At 62.8% G+C, this 15,136-nt stretch overlaps 1 protein-coding gene across 2 annotated transcripts in view; it reads left to right on the forward strand.

The window, feature by feature from the left end:
- The first annotated feature begins 297 nt into the window (after positions 1-297).
- CBFA2T3 (CBFA2/RUNX1 partner transcriptional co-repressor 3) overlaps positions 298-15,136 on the forward strand; it is a 54,128-nt gene continuing 39,289 nt past the window's right edge. For both annotated transcript variants that reach the window (XM_061174467.1, XM_061174468.1), the window contains exon 1: positions 298-385. The gene's annotated coding sequence lies outside the window, so the exon portion shown is untranslated. The remainder of the gene's footprint in view (positions 386-15,136) is intronic.

Here is a 15,136-nt window from a genome sequence, read left to right on the forward strand (position 1 = left end):
GCGCGCGGGGCGGGTGCCGCGGGGCCCCGTGAGACGCTCGGGCGAGCGCGCGGCAGCCGGAACCGGCGCCCGTGAGCCAAAGGCGCGGCGGCTGGACCGGGCGCGGGCCGCGGAGGCCGGAGACCGCCCGGGGCGGCGTGCGCGCTTTGTTCCCGCGCGGGCGGCCGGCGGGCGGAGTGAGCGGCCCGGAGCCCGACTGGGCATGGCCCGGGCAGCCGCCCCGCGCGCCCCGGCCCCGTCTCGCGCCTGAGCGCGGCCGGCGCGAGAAGACAGCGCGCGGATTGCCCCCAAGTTACGGAGGCAGGGACCGAGCTCGAAGGAAAAGCCACTTCAGGAGCCGGGTCGCGAGAGTGCAATCGCTTCCCGTCCGCCGGACCCCCGGACCGTAAGTGTCCCGTCTGTCCGCGCGCTGCCGCGCTGTCACCCGATTCCGCCCGCGGCTGCTGTCCGAGGGTCTCCCTGCAGCCATGCAGAGTGCGTGGGCCTCCCGAGGCACCCCCTCCCCACTTTGCAAAGTTGGAGCCCACAGCGGGGTGGGGCCAGCCCACTCAGCGCCCGCCCACTGACCACCCCCAAGGTGAGCGGGAGCTTGACCTGCTGGGGGTGTGGTCAGACTTAAGGTGGGACCTGCGTGTGGAAGGTGGGGAGTCTTGCGGGTTCCCCTGCGGTGCCCGCGCTTCCTGACAAAGAGGCCTCGGGCCATGTGACAGGGGACTGTTTGGGGGGCAGAGAGGGTGACCCTAGGACAGATGGAGGTGCCTGTGGCCAGGCTGGGGAGGAGGGCCAGAGCTCCCTCTAGCCCCTCCCCCTCTTGTTTTGGTTCCTGGACATGCCTCCCAGCGCAGGAGCCGTTAAACATTTTTAGGGGTGAAGTTCTGGGGGGGTGGGTCCTGCCCCACTCCCCGTGGGTGGGGAGAAGGTCTTAAACAACAGCCGCTGGATCCTGACAGCTCCGGGGCCTCGGGCGCAGCCCCGTGGCAGCGATTCTGCTCACACGCTTTGGGAACCGTCCATCTGCATGTTGGGCAGGCTGGGAGCCAGGCTGTGGGAACGGCGGGGAGGGAGGTGTGAGCCGACGTGGAGGGACAGATGGCTGGAAGTTCAGCCCTAGACGGGCTTACGTGGAGCAGGAGGCGGCGGGGCTGGTGGCAAGCCGCGCTCTGAGCCAGCGGGCGCTGAGCACGCAGCCCCAGGCTGTTCCTCCTTCCGGCCCCTGGGAGCTGCGTGTGCGCCCAGACCCCTGTAGGAGTGGAGACCCCTGCCACTCCCGCCTCCAGAATCCCCAAAATAACTGTATTCCCCACCGTTTGGGCTGAGGCTGGCCGATCTCTGGCCTGTTCCAGAGACCAGGGAGAAACGTATTTCCTTTGAGAATAGAGATCTTGTGCTCCTGTGGGGGGTGATCTGAGCAACCATCAGGCTCTGACTTGGACTGGCGGCCAGAACACCAAATCATTATGTCTAACTGGGCGTGTGTTTCCTCCCCTGGACCCAGAAACAGGAGGTTCCCAGGGCGGCCGCCCTCAGAGGACAGGGGCTGGCCGGGGACAGAGGGAGGGCAGCTATTCTGTGTCCCTCATCACTCTCCCAAGTTGCCGCAAGGTTTGAGAAACTTCTTGAGGTTGGGCCCCTGGGGGGGTTAGCTCTTGCCTGCCCTGGACGCCAGGCAGCCCCCGGCATCTTTTCCGGGTCAGGGGCAGGGCACGCTCATAGAGGGCTGGCACTGTGATGGGCACTGGGGTCTCGCTGTGTCACCCCACCTCCCACCTTCTGTCCTCTGCGTGGGGGGGGTCCCAGGGAGGCAGGGGGTTCTGTTCTCTGTTCTGTGCGGCTGACAGCCTGGTCCCTAAAGAGCCCGGCTGCGTGGGGCTCTGTTGCCAGGCCACCCTCATACGATGCGAGGGAAGAGGAGGGTAGGGGCGCTGAGCACAGGAACAGATGTGGCGCCTGGGGCTCCTGAGAGCTAGGCGGACTCTGGGTGGGAGGGGATATCACATTAGGACCAATTTTCTGTCGGAATCCGGCGCTCTTTGGAGTTGCCTTGATCTGTGTGTGATGGGGGGGAAGGGACGTGGTACCCGGTTGCTTGCAAGCCCACCCAGGGTCCCCGGGCTGGCGAGCTGGAGGATGTGGGGCGGACATCTTCCTCCAGGACCCTCTGGGGCTGCTCCGGGCCACCCACCAGCCCTTCCTCTGTCACCAGGTGATCCGCATAATGAGTTACCACCTCCAGGAAATCTCTCTGATTTGGGTCCACATATTTTCATTTCTGCATAACTGGAAGAAATTAATTTTCCTTCGTACGTAAGGATCTGGAGACGCCGGCAGGCTGGGTCACTAATCCACAAGATCCAAGCCCACGAGGCTGCTGTAGGGGGGCGGCTTTGCGCGCTGGTCGCCGGGCAGCAGGGGAGGGTGGTGTCGGGGGAGGCATCTCCCTGCCACCTGGAAGTGCCCTGGCGCTCTCGGCGCCCTCCCCCTTCCAGCCACTTGTCTGCCTCCTCCAGGACCTGCAGGGTGGTGGTTGAATTCAGTTCTTCTGAATTCCCTTGCCAGTCAGTGTGTGCATGTGTGTGCACACATGTGTGCTCAGAATCCAGAACGTGGGCGAGGTGAAGAGCTAGCGCACAGTAGGTGCTTAATGAGTGGTGCTCTGGGGGCGGGAACTGGCGTTTCCGTGGGGCAGCTCTGTCCTGCCCGTGGCCCAGCTCTCACCGCGTGTGGTCTGTCCCGCCGCCAGCACGAGTCAGCCTGGGGACCAGGCATGCGTTGCCCGGCCAGGCTCAGCGTTCACACTCACTGCCTGAGTCTGCAGGACAGCCTGCGGGGCGGTGGGACTTTGCCCGTTTCACAGACGCCCGGGGAGGTGTGGGCTGTCGATTCCATGAGGGGAGCCCGGGTGCCCCACCCCCACCCAGACAGCAGCTGCCTTGGCCTCCCTGTGTCTGTGGCCCTCGTCCCCGGCCCGCCTGTCAGGGTTCCTCCCACACCTGGGGGGGGGGGGCTGGTGGTGACTGCTGGGTGCTAAGGAGGGGTTAACGCCCCAGATGTCGGAACTCTCACCTGGACACAGTCTCAGGCTCGTGGGGCACAGTGGTAACTGACACCCAGGGCACCACCTGGGGCTGGGGGCCACCTGGGATCAGGGCCGGGGACGGTGAGCACCTCTGCCCTGTCTGGATCACAGAGGCCCAAGGCCAGCCCCCTCCCCTGTGCCACCACCCTGGGCAGGGGAGGGGTAGGAGGTGGGGGGGCGTGGTCATTGTCACTCAAGGCCCTCTAGAAGCCACTGGACATTGTCTGTTAGAACACTGGCATTGCTGTTGGGCAGCTGGTGTCACCTCCCAGACCCGGGTGGGGGGGGCCTGAACTCTGTAATTTGTAAATGCGGGAATGTGGCCACTGGTGCATTTACTGGACCAGACTGGCTCTGGAAGGTGCTTGTCACCCATCGCTGCATTGCTGGACAAGTAGTCATCCAGGCAGGGGGTAGAGTGTTCATAACGCAGCACCAACAGCAGCTCACACCCTGATGGCAGGCTGTTTCCTCTCATTTGACCTCAGGACAACCCTGAAGGTGGGCACCCTTGCTGTCCCATTCTCCAGATGGGGACACTGAGGCCGGGAGAGGTCCACCAGAGGGTGGACAGGCACCTTGAGCTTTCCGCCAAGTTCCGACTCCGGAGGGCCAATGTGGGGCCTGCAGGCATGCTTCCTTAGAGCCCCCGACAGATGCCCATGTCCCCCCACCTGGAGCCTCTGCGTCCAAGGGAGGGGCAAGAGGAGGCTGGTAGCTCGCGATTGGTGGGTGTCTGTCTGGGGTGTGGCCTTTGAGGGCCCAGGCTCACGGGGAGCGGGGAGCTCAGAGGGGTTGGTTGGTGGAGGCTCCTTTTTTGCACGAGGTCACAGCTCCTAGAGGCGTGGGTCTCCGGGTCCAGGCCAGGCTGGGCGGGCACCACGCTGTGTATTCTGAGGGTCAGGCTCCAAGACTGTTGGACACACCTCCAAGTCCTTTCTGGGCATCATGCCCCCAGACTTCTGGGCAAAAAAGGAGCAGGCGTGCTTCTGCTGCCACGGTTCTGAGGCCGGAACCCTGCTCCGTGGGGGCCCAGATGAGGCAGTGCGGAGGGCAGGGCCTCTAAGCCAAGCACACAAATGCCAGCAAGGGCTTGGCATCTGTAAACAGACTCCTGGGCAGGATGTCACCCTTGTAACCTCCGTGGAAAGAGCCAGGCAGAGGCCTGGCGCTAGGGATGGAAACTCAGGATAAGGAAAGTGAGGAATAGTGGGTTCCCGGTTCCCGCGTCTGAGTTCACGGCGTACCTGGGGCACTTGGTGCATGGCTGAGTGGAGCCTCCGACGAACGCACCGTGTGCAGCAGTTTCCTGCAGCAACAAAACAGAAGTCAGGACTTCTGCTCTTTGTAATCCGGGGACTGCACCGGCAGCCAAATGTCGGTGGGAAGGAAAGCAAAGATGCTTTTGGCTGCAATGAGGAAACCTTCTCTTGGGGCCAGGGCGCCCGCAGCCCCGCTCGGTGGATCACCCACACGCTCTCGGCTTCCGGTGTCCGTCCTGCTCACCGTCCACACCCGCTTCCAGCCTCTCGGAGCCTGGGTGCTTGGACCTCCCACTGCCCCTGAGGCCAGAGCGTGGTGGATGTGGCAGGAGGAGGTTTGGGAGGATGTCCGGCACTGGGCGCCTTCTGTTTACTTGGGCAGAGAAAAGTCCACAGCGGGGGCAGGGCAGGAGCCGCAGCTGCTGGGGCAGGTCTGGAGGGCTCCTTGTGTACCTGACAGCCCTGGGCCACGTGTGGGACCCACAAGGAAGTACTCACCCTGTGGTCCCGACCCGGGAGCACCCGAGAAAGCCAGGGTGAAGCCACGGCAGGAAAGGAAAGCCCTCCGGCTGCTGTGGCCCCTCTTACAGGCAGGCGGGGGACGTGTTGAGAGGCTGGAGAGGTGGGGGTCTTTAGGACCAGAGGAGGCCATAGCCCCCCCCCCAGCTTGGGGAGCCTCTGTCTTGTTCACCCAGGCTGTGTGGAGGGGGAGAGGCACCACCCTGGCCTCTCTGAGCCCCACTGCTGAGATTTGAATACTGATTCCCCTTCTGGTGGCTGTGTGACCTTCAGCACATCACTCACCCTCTCTGAGTCTATTTCAATGCAAAATACAGTCGCACTGGCTCCTCTCTCTTTGGGTTGTAATGAGGGGTGAAAGGTCGGGTGTATCTGGCTGATAGTGGCTCTAGACGTGGCTGTCACAGCCCCTCTCTGGGGGACACTCAGTGCCAGTGCCGTCACAGCTCTGCAGTCAACGCCCTGTTTCTCTGATTCCCAGCCTGCGCCTGTGTCCTCCTGCCGGGGTGATCCAGAGAGACAGGCTGTGTCCTCCAGCGCAGCCCAGGCCCCCACGCCTGCTGACCCTCCTCCCCATGCTGGGGACGCAGCTAGCTCAGAGCCAGGGACCGGGGCTGTGTGCCCTGCACCCGCATGCTCCGCTCCCCTCCCAGCTCACAGAGGGAAACTGGGGCTGGCGTCATCACATCCAGTAGCGTCATCACATCCCACCTCGGTGGCAGAGGTGGGATTCCAACTCAGGAGCCCAGGTCCTCTGAGTCCAGAGCCTCTGTGTTTCTGCCACACCTGGTTCCCCGAACAGCTGGTGCAACTTCTCCCTGGGCCTTGGGCTTCCCGAGCCCACCCAGCCCAGCCTGGACTCGTGAGCGCAGTAAACGCAGGGGCCCTTTCCTCCGACCTCCCTGCCCCTGAGAAGTCAGAATGGGGCACCGGCCACCCCTGCCCCGGGCAGAGCACAGACGGCAGCATTCCGTGTCTGAGCTGGCTATACACAGGGCGGAGGGAAGGGCAGGTGTTTGTGTGCTGACACTTGCACACCAGGCTGTGCTGGCAGCGCGGACGTGGACGGCAGGGGTGGCCATGCTCCTGGCAGGGAGGTCCTTCTGCTGTCGTAGAGAACATCTGGGCAGGAGAGTACAGGGCACGCGGTCTTATCCACTCCCTCGACGAGCAGCCTTGCTCGCCCCACCAGGTGCCTGTCTACAGGCAGGGGACAGGACGACACCCCCTTGCTGTGACCCCATCTGCCACGCGCCTTGGAGTACGGACTGGACAGCACTACAGGCGTTGCTTTTACCTGGGGAAGATCCCCGCTTGTGAAGGCTCAGGGTCGGGGGTCTGGCTGAGACCCTCTCCACGTGGCCCGCCAACCGTTGATCTTGTCCACTCACGTGCTCTTTGCCCAGATGACTCCCCGGGGTCCGATCGTGTGTGGACGGAGAGTCCCTGAGCCCTGAGACGGCCTCTCTACATGCCGGTGTCTCTTTGGACTATTCGGAGACCTCACGGAAGTTTGGAGTTTGCTCGGTTTGTGATCCGAGTAGCTGTTAGAGGGTGGGACATGCCATGTGCCCTCTGGGACCCCCGAGGCCGTGTCCCACAGGAGATGCTCTGAATGACGGCTTCTTCCAGGACGCGTCGGCCCCCACGGCCTGGTGAGCCCAGCCTGCGCCCAGCACCCACAAGCAGAGCAGACTGTGTCAGTTACAATTGTGGCCGCAATGAGAAAAGGGAAAAAGGGAAAGGAAACCCACACAATTTTACTGATGTATGTTATTTAACCCAATATATCCAAAATATTGTCATTTCAACAGGCAATTGTTTTTTTTCAATTATTGAGATCTTTCTTAAAAAAGACTTTGAGGGATTTCCCTGGTGGCGCAGTGGATAAAAATCCACCTGCCAATGCAGGGGACACGGGTTCTATCCCTGGTCCGGGAAGATCCGACATGCCATGGAACAACTAAGCCTGTGCGCCACAACTACTGAGCCTGCGCTCTAGAGCCCGCGAACCACGACTACTGAAGCCCATGTGCCACGACTACTGAAGCCTGCGCGCCTAGAGCCTGTGCTCCGCAACAAGAGAGGCCACCACAATGAGAAGCCCACGCACCGCAACGAAGAGTAGCCCCCGCTCGCCACAAGTAGAGAAAGCCCGCGCGCAGCAACGAAGACCTGACACAGCCAAAGATAAATAAAATTTAAAAAAAAGAAAAAAGACTTTGAAATACCACGTGTGTTTTACCCTACTCTGAGTCTGAGTTCTGAGCAACCACGTTGGCTGGCTGGTGGCCGCCACATTGGACAGAGCAGGGTGCGGGCACAGGGAATTCTCAAGTGGCCCCAGCACTGAGGGCTGCTGTGATGGTGCTGGGGGTGCAGGTGTGTGGCATTGTGAGGCATGTGTCGGGGACGACCCTGCGGAGGTGACAGACCACACGGAGGCCAGGGGGCCGGGGCCAGGCGGGAGGACTGTGGGGCATGATGGACCCAGAGGGGACTCTGGTCTTTGTCCCTGGAGTCTCAGAGGCCCAGGAAAGCCCCCTGAGCTGGGCTGGGTGGGGTGGGGTGGGGTGGGGTGGGGTGCTGGTCAGGTTTGCATTTTGAGAAGATGGTCCTGGGGGACAGATGTGGGCAGACACAGGGCCTGGAGGACGCAGTATCCAGACACGGACGCCGAAGAGGGTGGAGCTCATCCAGGAGAACTGTGCCCCCCTCTGCGCATCGAGCCCAAGCCCCCAGCACGGGCTGGAGAGGCCCCTTCTGTCCCACAGTCAGCATGTGGGTAGAACGGTCTGAAGCCAGGGCACTTATGCCTGAAAAGGTGTGCTTCCCAGCTCACTGCCCTTCCGTCTACTTGGCGAGGGGGGGGCCGGGCTGCAAGGAGGTCCCTGGTGGAGAGGGAGCAGCTCCCTCCGGGGCCCATGGTGGACCTCACCCTGCCTCGGGAGCCCTGTGTGTGAGTGTGCACGTGGGGGGTGCACACGGGGCACGTAAGTGTGTGTGCAAGGCTGTGAAAACCAGGCAGAAGAAGGATGTGTGACCTCCCTCGACTGTCCCGAGGGCAGCAGCCCCGGGGGCACTCATAGGGGAGCTGTGCAGCCAGCCTAGACTGTCCCAGGACGCCTGTCACCACCATCTGCATGGACTGTCCCAGGACACCTATCACCACCATCTGCATGGACGCCTGTCACCACCATCTGCATGGACTGTCCCAGGACCCCTGTCACCACCATCTGCATGGACTGTCCCAGAACACCTGTCACCACCATCTGCATGGACTGTCCCAGGATGCCTGTCACCACACATAGACAAGGACTGTCCCAGGATGCCTGTCACCACCATCTGCATGGACGCCTGTCACCACCATCTGCATGGACTGTCCCAGGATGCCTGTCACCACCATCTGCATGGATTGTCCCAGGACACCTGTCACTACACATAGACAAGGACTGTCCCAGGATGCCTGTCACCACCATCTGCATGGACTGTCCCAGGATGCCTGTCACCACCATCTGCATGGACTGTCCCAGGATGCCTGTCACCATCATCTGCATGGACTGTCCCAGGATGCCTGTCACTACACATAGACAAGGACTGTCCCAGGATGCCTGTCACTACACATAGACAAGGATTGTCCCAGGATGCCTGTCACCACCATCTGCATGGACTGTCCCAGGACTCCTGTCACTACACATAGACAAGGACTGTCCCAGGACTCCTGTCACCACCATTTTCAAGGACTGTCACAGGACGCCTGTCACCACCATCTACATGGACCACCCCAGAATGCCTGTCACTACACCTAGACAAGGACTGTCCCAGGATGCTTGTCACTACCATCTACATGGACTGTCCCAGGACGCCTGTCACTTCACATGTGCCTGGCTTTGTTGTGGGAGAGCCTCGTTCAGGGTGTCAGGCACCCAGTTGGAATCTCGGCCCACAGGCTCGCCCTTGGCTGCAACATGTTATGTGGTTTCTTGGAGCCTCGGTTTCCTCTCCGTTCGTGTGAAACCTTTTCAGAATCTCTGCAATCGTGATCGTTAAATCCCTGGTTAGAAACGAGCACAGTTCCTGGACCGGGCGGGTCGGTGGAGGTGTTGGGGCTTGTACGGCCCTGGGGGCTTCGGGGTGGAGGGGAGGACAGGTCAGGGTGGTCACGCAGTCCTGGGCTTGACCTGTGCCAACGCCCCACGTTCCGAAGGCTTTTATCTGATTCTAAAAGCGGCTGAGGTTCCTTCAGTTGCCACCTGAACCCCTTTCTGGCTGGTAATCCTCACGTCACAGGGGCCTTTAGTACAGTTAGGCCTCCTGGTTCATGAGGTTATTTAGGCAGACTGTCCTCAGGGTCCCTGCTGACTCCCGAAGGGCATGCCTCCAGATGCGGGGCGTGTGTTGGAAGGTAGCGGGTCACTAGCCAGTGGGGCCCGGCCTCACCATCTTCCTTCCTGGGACCACCAGCCCCAGGGGAGCCTGGGTTGGGGTCAGCAAGGTAGCCACCCTCCTGCCCACTTGTAGGGCTGGGACCCCCAGGTCACCAAGAGCCTTGCGCCTGGGAAGAGGGCCATGACCCTCCCGGTTTGCGCTGCTGCGGGCCGGCCCTGGCCGCCAAGCGGGGAGGGCAGCGTGTCCCCATCACACGTGGACTCCCCAGTCCTGGGCTGTTAGCAACACAGACGGGCCACGGGGGGAGGACAAGGTCGCGTCCTGCCTGCCTGCCTCCGTCTCCCCACTGGTTTTCTTTTTTATTGTAAAGTACACAGAACATAACATTTACCACCGTCACCACGTTTAAGTGTGCGGTTCGGTGGCATTTAACACATTCACAATGTTGTACAACCATCACCACCATGAAATTCCCAAACATTCTCATCACCCCAAAAAGAGGAGACCCATACCCACCAGTATTCACTCCCACCCCACCCACCAGTATTCACTCCCACCCCCCCACCCCCACCCCCACCCCCGCCCCAGCCCCTGGCAACCACCGCTCGGCTTTCCATCGCCGTGGACCTGCCCGTTCTGGGCGTTTCAGATACACGACTGGCTCCTGCCCCTCAGCGAGGTTCGTCCGTGTTGTCACACGTGTCAGTGCTTCACTCCTTTTTAACAGCTGAGATTGGACTGCGCAGATCTGCACGTTTTGTGTGTGTCCATCATCAGTTGATGGACAGCTGGGCTGCCTCCACCTTCGGCGAGTGTGACTAATCCGCTGTGAACCTTCGTGTGCACATTTTTGGGTGGGTGTGTGTTTTCAGCTCTCTTGGGCTCACTCCTGGGGCAGGAACTGCTGTGCCGAGTGGTCACTCGGTTTAACTCACTGTCCCCCAGGTTTCGAGGGACGAATTCACAAGAAGAGCCTCCCGCCCTGGTCGCCCGGCTTCCCAGAGTCACCTAACCGGGTCGGCCCACTCCTTTCACAGGTGACACACCCTGGCCCGGGGTGGGGCGGGGTGGTGGTTACTGGCTGTCGGGGATGCCCTGCCAGGAGCCTGGAGGGTGGTTGGGCCGGCAGGGCTCGTCTGCCCGCAAGCTGTCCTTGTATTTGGTTCCGCAAACAGTTACCGCGTCTCCTTGGCACCTGCGTCCCGCGTCCGTGGCATGAGCAAGATTCTGCACCTGGTCTCCGGCTTTACCCTTGCCCTCCCCCAACTCACAGGGCAGGCAGTTTGGGGCCTCCACGTGGCAGCCGGAGAGGCCCCCGGAAAGCTAGTCAGATGTGGCTCCTCCGGGGACAGAGCCAGATTGCCCAGATTGCTGCGGTGGCTTCAAGGCCACATAGCCCTGCCCCGCAAAACGTTCCTCTGACCCGCCTGCCTTGCTGTTTCCCTGGCACACCAGGGACTGGCGGGTCCCTCTGCCTGCGTGCTCCCCCCACCCTCACACGCGGCTCCCAGTGCCCCCCTCCGTCCCACCCGGCAGTCCTCTCTGCGTGAGTGCCCACGGCCGCCCCTCCCCCTCCCCCTCCCCCTCCCCCTCCCCCTCCCCGCTGGGCCTCTTCTTTGCACGGCACTACATCTGCCTCCTGGAAGGTCAGCTCTGTGAGGGCAGGACTTCCGTCTGTCTGTTCCCCGCTGCCCCAGAGCCCAGGCGGGAGCCTGACACACAGGAAGCCCAGGGGATCAGGAACGTGTGTCACCTGTGAGCGCCTCCATCTCACGGGCGGCGATGCCAGGGTCGCGGCTGCGGGGATGCCCTCGCCGGGTGCTGGGAGAGGGCTGTTTGAACAGCAGGGCCCGCCTGCCTGCAAGCTGTCGCTGTATTTGGTTCCACAAACAGTTATCTCATCTGCTCTCCAGCCCTGGAGTCGGGCCGTGAGTCCTGCCTGCGTGGGGGCCGCGGGGGGAGGCGGCCAGGGTCATGCCGTCCACCTCAACCTGACCCCGCTGGCTCCCAAACGGCGGCGTCTCGAGGGCTCACTCCGGGGGCAGCTGAGAGGCAGGAGAGGGCACGCCCCAGAAACAACTCGCTGGGACAGGCGAGCTCGCAGAGAAGTTATCCAGCTCCGCCTGCCGTGGCCAGAACACCCGTCATTCCGTGGCATAGAACCACCAGGTGCCGGCTCTCGGATTCCTGGGTCGGGAGTTTGGACAGGGCCCGGCGGGGACACTGAGTCTCCACCTCGTGATGTCCTCAGATCCTCCCTCTGGCCACCCAGGACGGGGGACTCCTCGTGTGTAAGGAGCCTGTGTGTCGTGGCCAGGAGCCCCCCTCCTGCAGGAAGAATTACGGAAGGTTTCAGGGTGGGGGTTCAAGACAGGCCCCTGGGGGTTGGGACCCTGCAGAACCTGGGCCTGGGGCGGAGGAGGGGAGGGCGGTGGAGATCACTCCAGGTCACCTCTGCTTCAGTCTCCCCAGCCAAGACGGCCCCGTCCTGGGGACCACTGAGAGATTAGGCATTTTCCTTCCCAGCTGCCAGGGAGCCCAGGCCTCCAGGGCCACTGCAAAGCCAGGAGCAGGCTGGCACCTCGTGGTATGCCTGTCCGCCATCAGCTGACACAGCTTGTCCCCCTGGGCACCCCGGCTCCCACCCCACGTGGGGCGGTCCCTGGAGAAGGACAGATGGACCCTCCCCTCCCAGAGGCGCCGGCCCCTCCCCTAGCCTGTCTGGACACAGGGCAGAATCCGAATACCCAGGGCTTGGCCAGGGTGCATGAGATGATTATTTTTCATTTCTCTCCAAACTGGAAGACAGTGTAGCTCTCGAGCCGCAGCAGAGCTTGAGTTCCTCACTCCTCTGAGCTCCCTGCATGCTGGGGGTGGGTGGGCCTGGCCAAAGCCACCGTGACCCCAGCTTCGGGGGGGCTGGGGGTTTGCGTTCTGACTCCAGGCGGTGGTTTCCCGACCCCCGCCTCCGCTCACATCTGCTCACAGGGCTCCCCCTCCAGCGTGACCCCACTTTCCAGCCGTTGTTTCCTTCCTGGATGAAGCCCGGGAGGCTGACCCCAGGGTGGGGGTCACTGCTACCCGGCACAGCCCACGCCCAGCGGCTGTGAAACGCCGGCACAGAGCTGGGTGACATTTAGCTGAGACGAGCCGTCGATTAGACGTAGTTGGTTCGGTGGTGCTTGCTCATTCCTTCGACAAATAGCACCTGAGGAACTGCCGTGCGTCGGGCGCTGTTCCAGAATCTAGCGGACGGACCGCTGCCCTTGTGGGGCTGCTACTCTGTTTGGGGAGAGACAGACAATAAACGAAGGGGACGAGGAACATTTTCTCCACCAGGGCCCGCGGGGAGGGCCTATGGCTGGGGGGAAGTTGCTGTCCTTGCCAGGTGCAGCTTCTCTGATGAGGTGACATTGAGCTGAAGCCTGGAAGGGAGGGAGCCAGGAGGCCACCAGGGCACAGCCCCTGTGGCATAGGGAACAGCCTGTGTGAAGGCCCTGGGGCAGGAGTGTGCCTGGCACATTGGAGGACCAGCGAGGTGGCCTTGTGGCTGGAGAGATACGAGGGAGGAGTGCAGAGAAGGGCGGAGGACGGCCTGGGAACCGCCGGTGGGCACTGAGGACTTTGGCTGGTGGAGGTGGTGGCATACATACTAAGGCACGGGGACTTCCCTGGCGGGGAAGTCTAGTGGCTAAGACTCCGTGCTTCCTCGGCGGGGCGCGTGGATTCGATCCCTGGTCAGGGAACTAAGATCCCACGTGCTGCGTGGCCCGGCGAAAAATAGAAAAAAAACAAAACTAAGGCATGAAAAAGTCATGAGCTTCCTGTGCGCCAGGCTTTGCACTGAAGCACTCGCAGGGCTGATCCGACGGGAGCCCTGGCATCACCTGGGGTCTGCCTGCCCCCCACCCTCATGACCGCACGGCAGCGGCCAGTTTGTCCCTGAGGGAGATCCCCGCGTGGAGCTGCGCCTTCCCAGGCTTGCGGGCCTCCTGGGCTGCGTTGCCCGCAGCCGAAGCCTCCGTGCGGGAGCCCAGGGTGACACCTGGAACCGGTCCCGCCGGTCAGGCTGTGACCCCGTGGCTGGCAGCTTTGGCACTCACCCCGTCCTCCTGATCAAGCTGACCGCAGGCCCTCCTTCTCCATCCGCCCCGAGGCCTGCCAAGAGGGAGGAGGGCGAAGCTCGCTTGTGCCCTGAACCCTGCGCTGCTGGGAGAGGGTCGGAAGATGGGCATTTCAGAGACCAGGAGGGCCCACGGGCATCCTCAGGGCGTTGGCAGCTGAGGGGAGGTTGTGGAGCCGGAATAGGCCGGAACGGAGCCCGGGTTGCCCCTCGGGTCAGTCCCGCTCACTCCCCGGAAGCTTGCTGTGCTGGACGATTGCGGGTCTGAACCGCGGTGAGCTCAGAGCGCCCGCACTGCCGCGGGGCGTCCCCGGGTCACAGGAAGGGCAAGCGGGCGAGCCCCACACACCCGCACAGAGCACCGTCTGCACGGGGGCCGCCCTGCAGGCCGCGGGGGGCCGTCAGGGTGAGGCCTACGCACACAGGTTTTCCCTCCAAGGCGCCGGGGCCTCCTTAGCTGCTCTCTTTTTTAAAAAGTCACGTGGAAACAGTCACACTACCGGGGCGGGAGGGTGTCACGTGACTGGGAGCGCCCCGCGGCCTTGGCCGCAATCAGGGTCCCCCCCCCTCGGCCTCGGGAAGCCCACCCTGAGGGGAGCACGGGAGATGAGGGCGCAGCCCCGGATAAAGCGCCACCCGATTCCGCACGTGCCCTGAGCTCACGACAGGCCTGGCCTAGCCTCCCAGGGTCAGAGGGGAGACCCTGGGGCCAGTGGTGGCCTCGGCTTTCCCTGCTGTCAGGTGGGGGGATGGCCTCAGAGCCCCGGCAGAGCAGGAGGACGCTCCTTCCTCCGCAGAAAACCCCTCGGCTGTTTTGACTCAGCAGGGCCCCACCCCCAGATCTCCTTGAGGTTCTGTGCGACCATTTGGTGGAATGAGTCAAAACATCCAGAAGGTTCCGCTCAGGAGGGAGGTGTGGAGCCGGCTCCCTGCTCGCCTCTCCCAGAGCAGCTGCCACCACGGCTGCAGCAGCGCCGGCCCATCTGCCCGCCTGGTGCCGTCCAAGGCGGGAGGCGGGGCTGGAAACAGATCCTCTGCCCTCTGTGGACACAGCCTGTTCTCCGGATCAGGGGACTGAGGGCCGGCGGGTGAGGCTGCCGCTCTGTGACCCCGGGCTGGCTCCTGCCCTCCCTGTGCCCCTCGGAAGCGGCACAGTGATTCCACCTCAGGGCTGATGTAGCACATGGACACTGAACCTTGGACTTGACCAGTGAGCGCCCGCTAGCCGGCGGCTTCTCATTTCTGCAGGACCGTCCCTCTGTTATAACTGCCCACCCACGGCCTGTGTCACCTCTGAGGGGGTGGCTTCATCTAGCCACACACAGAGGAGGTCACTGGGGTTTAAACCCCGAGGTGCGGCCCTCCCGTGGCAGACGTGGCCTCTGGGATGGGGGGTCCCTGCTCTGACTCGGGTCATCATGAGCCCTTGCCTCAGGCCCAGGGCGTGGGGGACCTGAGGGTCCCTGTGGTCCTTTCCCTGTGGCCACTGCCCATCTGAAGTCCTGACCAGCAAGTCTGGGTTCCTCCCCGCAAGCAGGCGGGCCCTCTGGACCACGTGGGGCTGCGGGCTGCCAGCAAGATATCTCTTGGCCTGAAGGACGGGCCTTGGGGATGGCTTTCCTTCCTGGCTGCTCCTCAGAGAGCCCCCCGGGCATGGTGATGTGCTCAGGGGGAGCCAGCACGGGGCTCCCCACGTCAGGCCCAGCTGCCCCAGCGCTCTGTGGGGAGCTGCTGTTAGACGCATCTTATGGCTCAAATTGGCCAGAA

Source organism: Eubalaena glacialis, chromosome 18 (assembly GCF_028564815.1).
Source record: "Eubalaena glacialis isolate mEubGla1 chromosome 18, mEubGla1.1.hap2.+ XY, whole genome shotgun sequence".
Lineage (NCBI taxonomy): Eukaryota > Metazoa > Chordata > Mammalia > Artiodactyla > Balaenidae > Eubalaena > Eubalaena glacialis.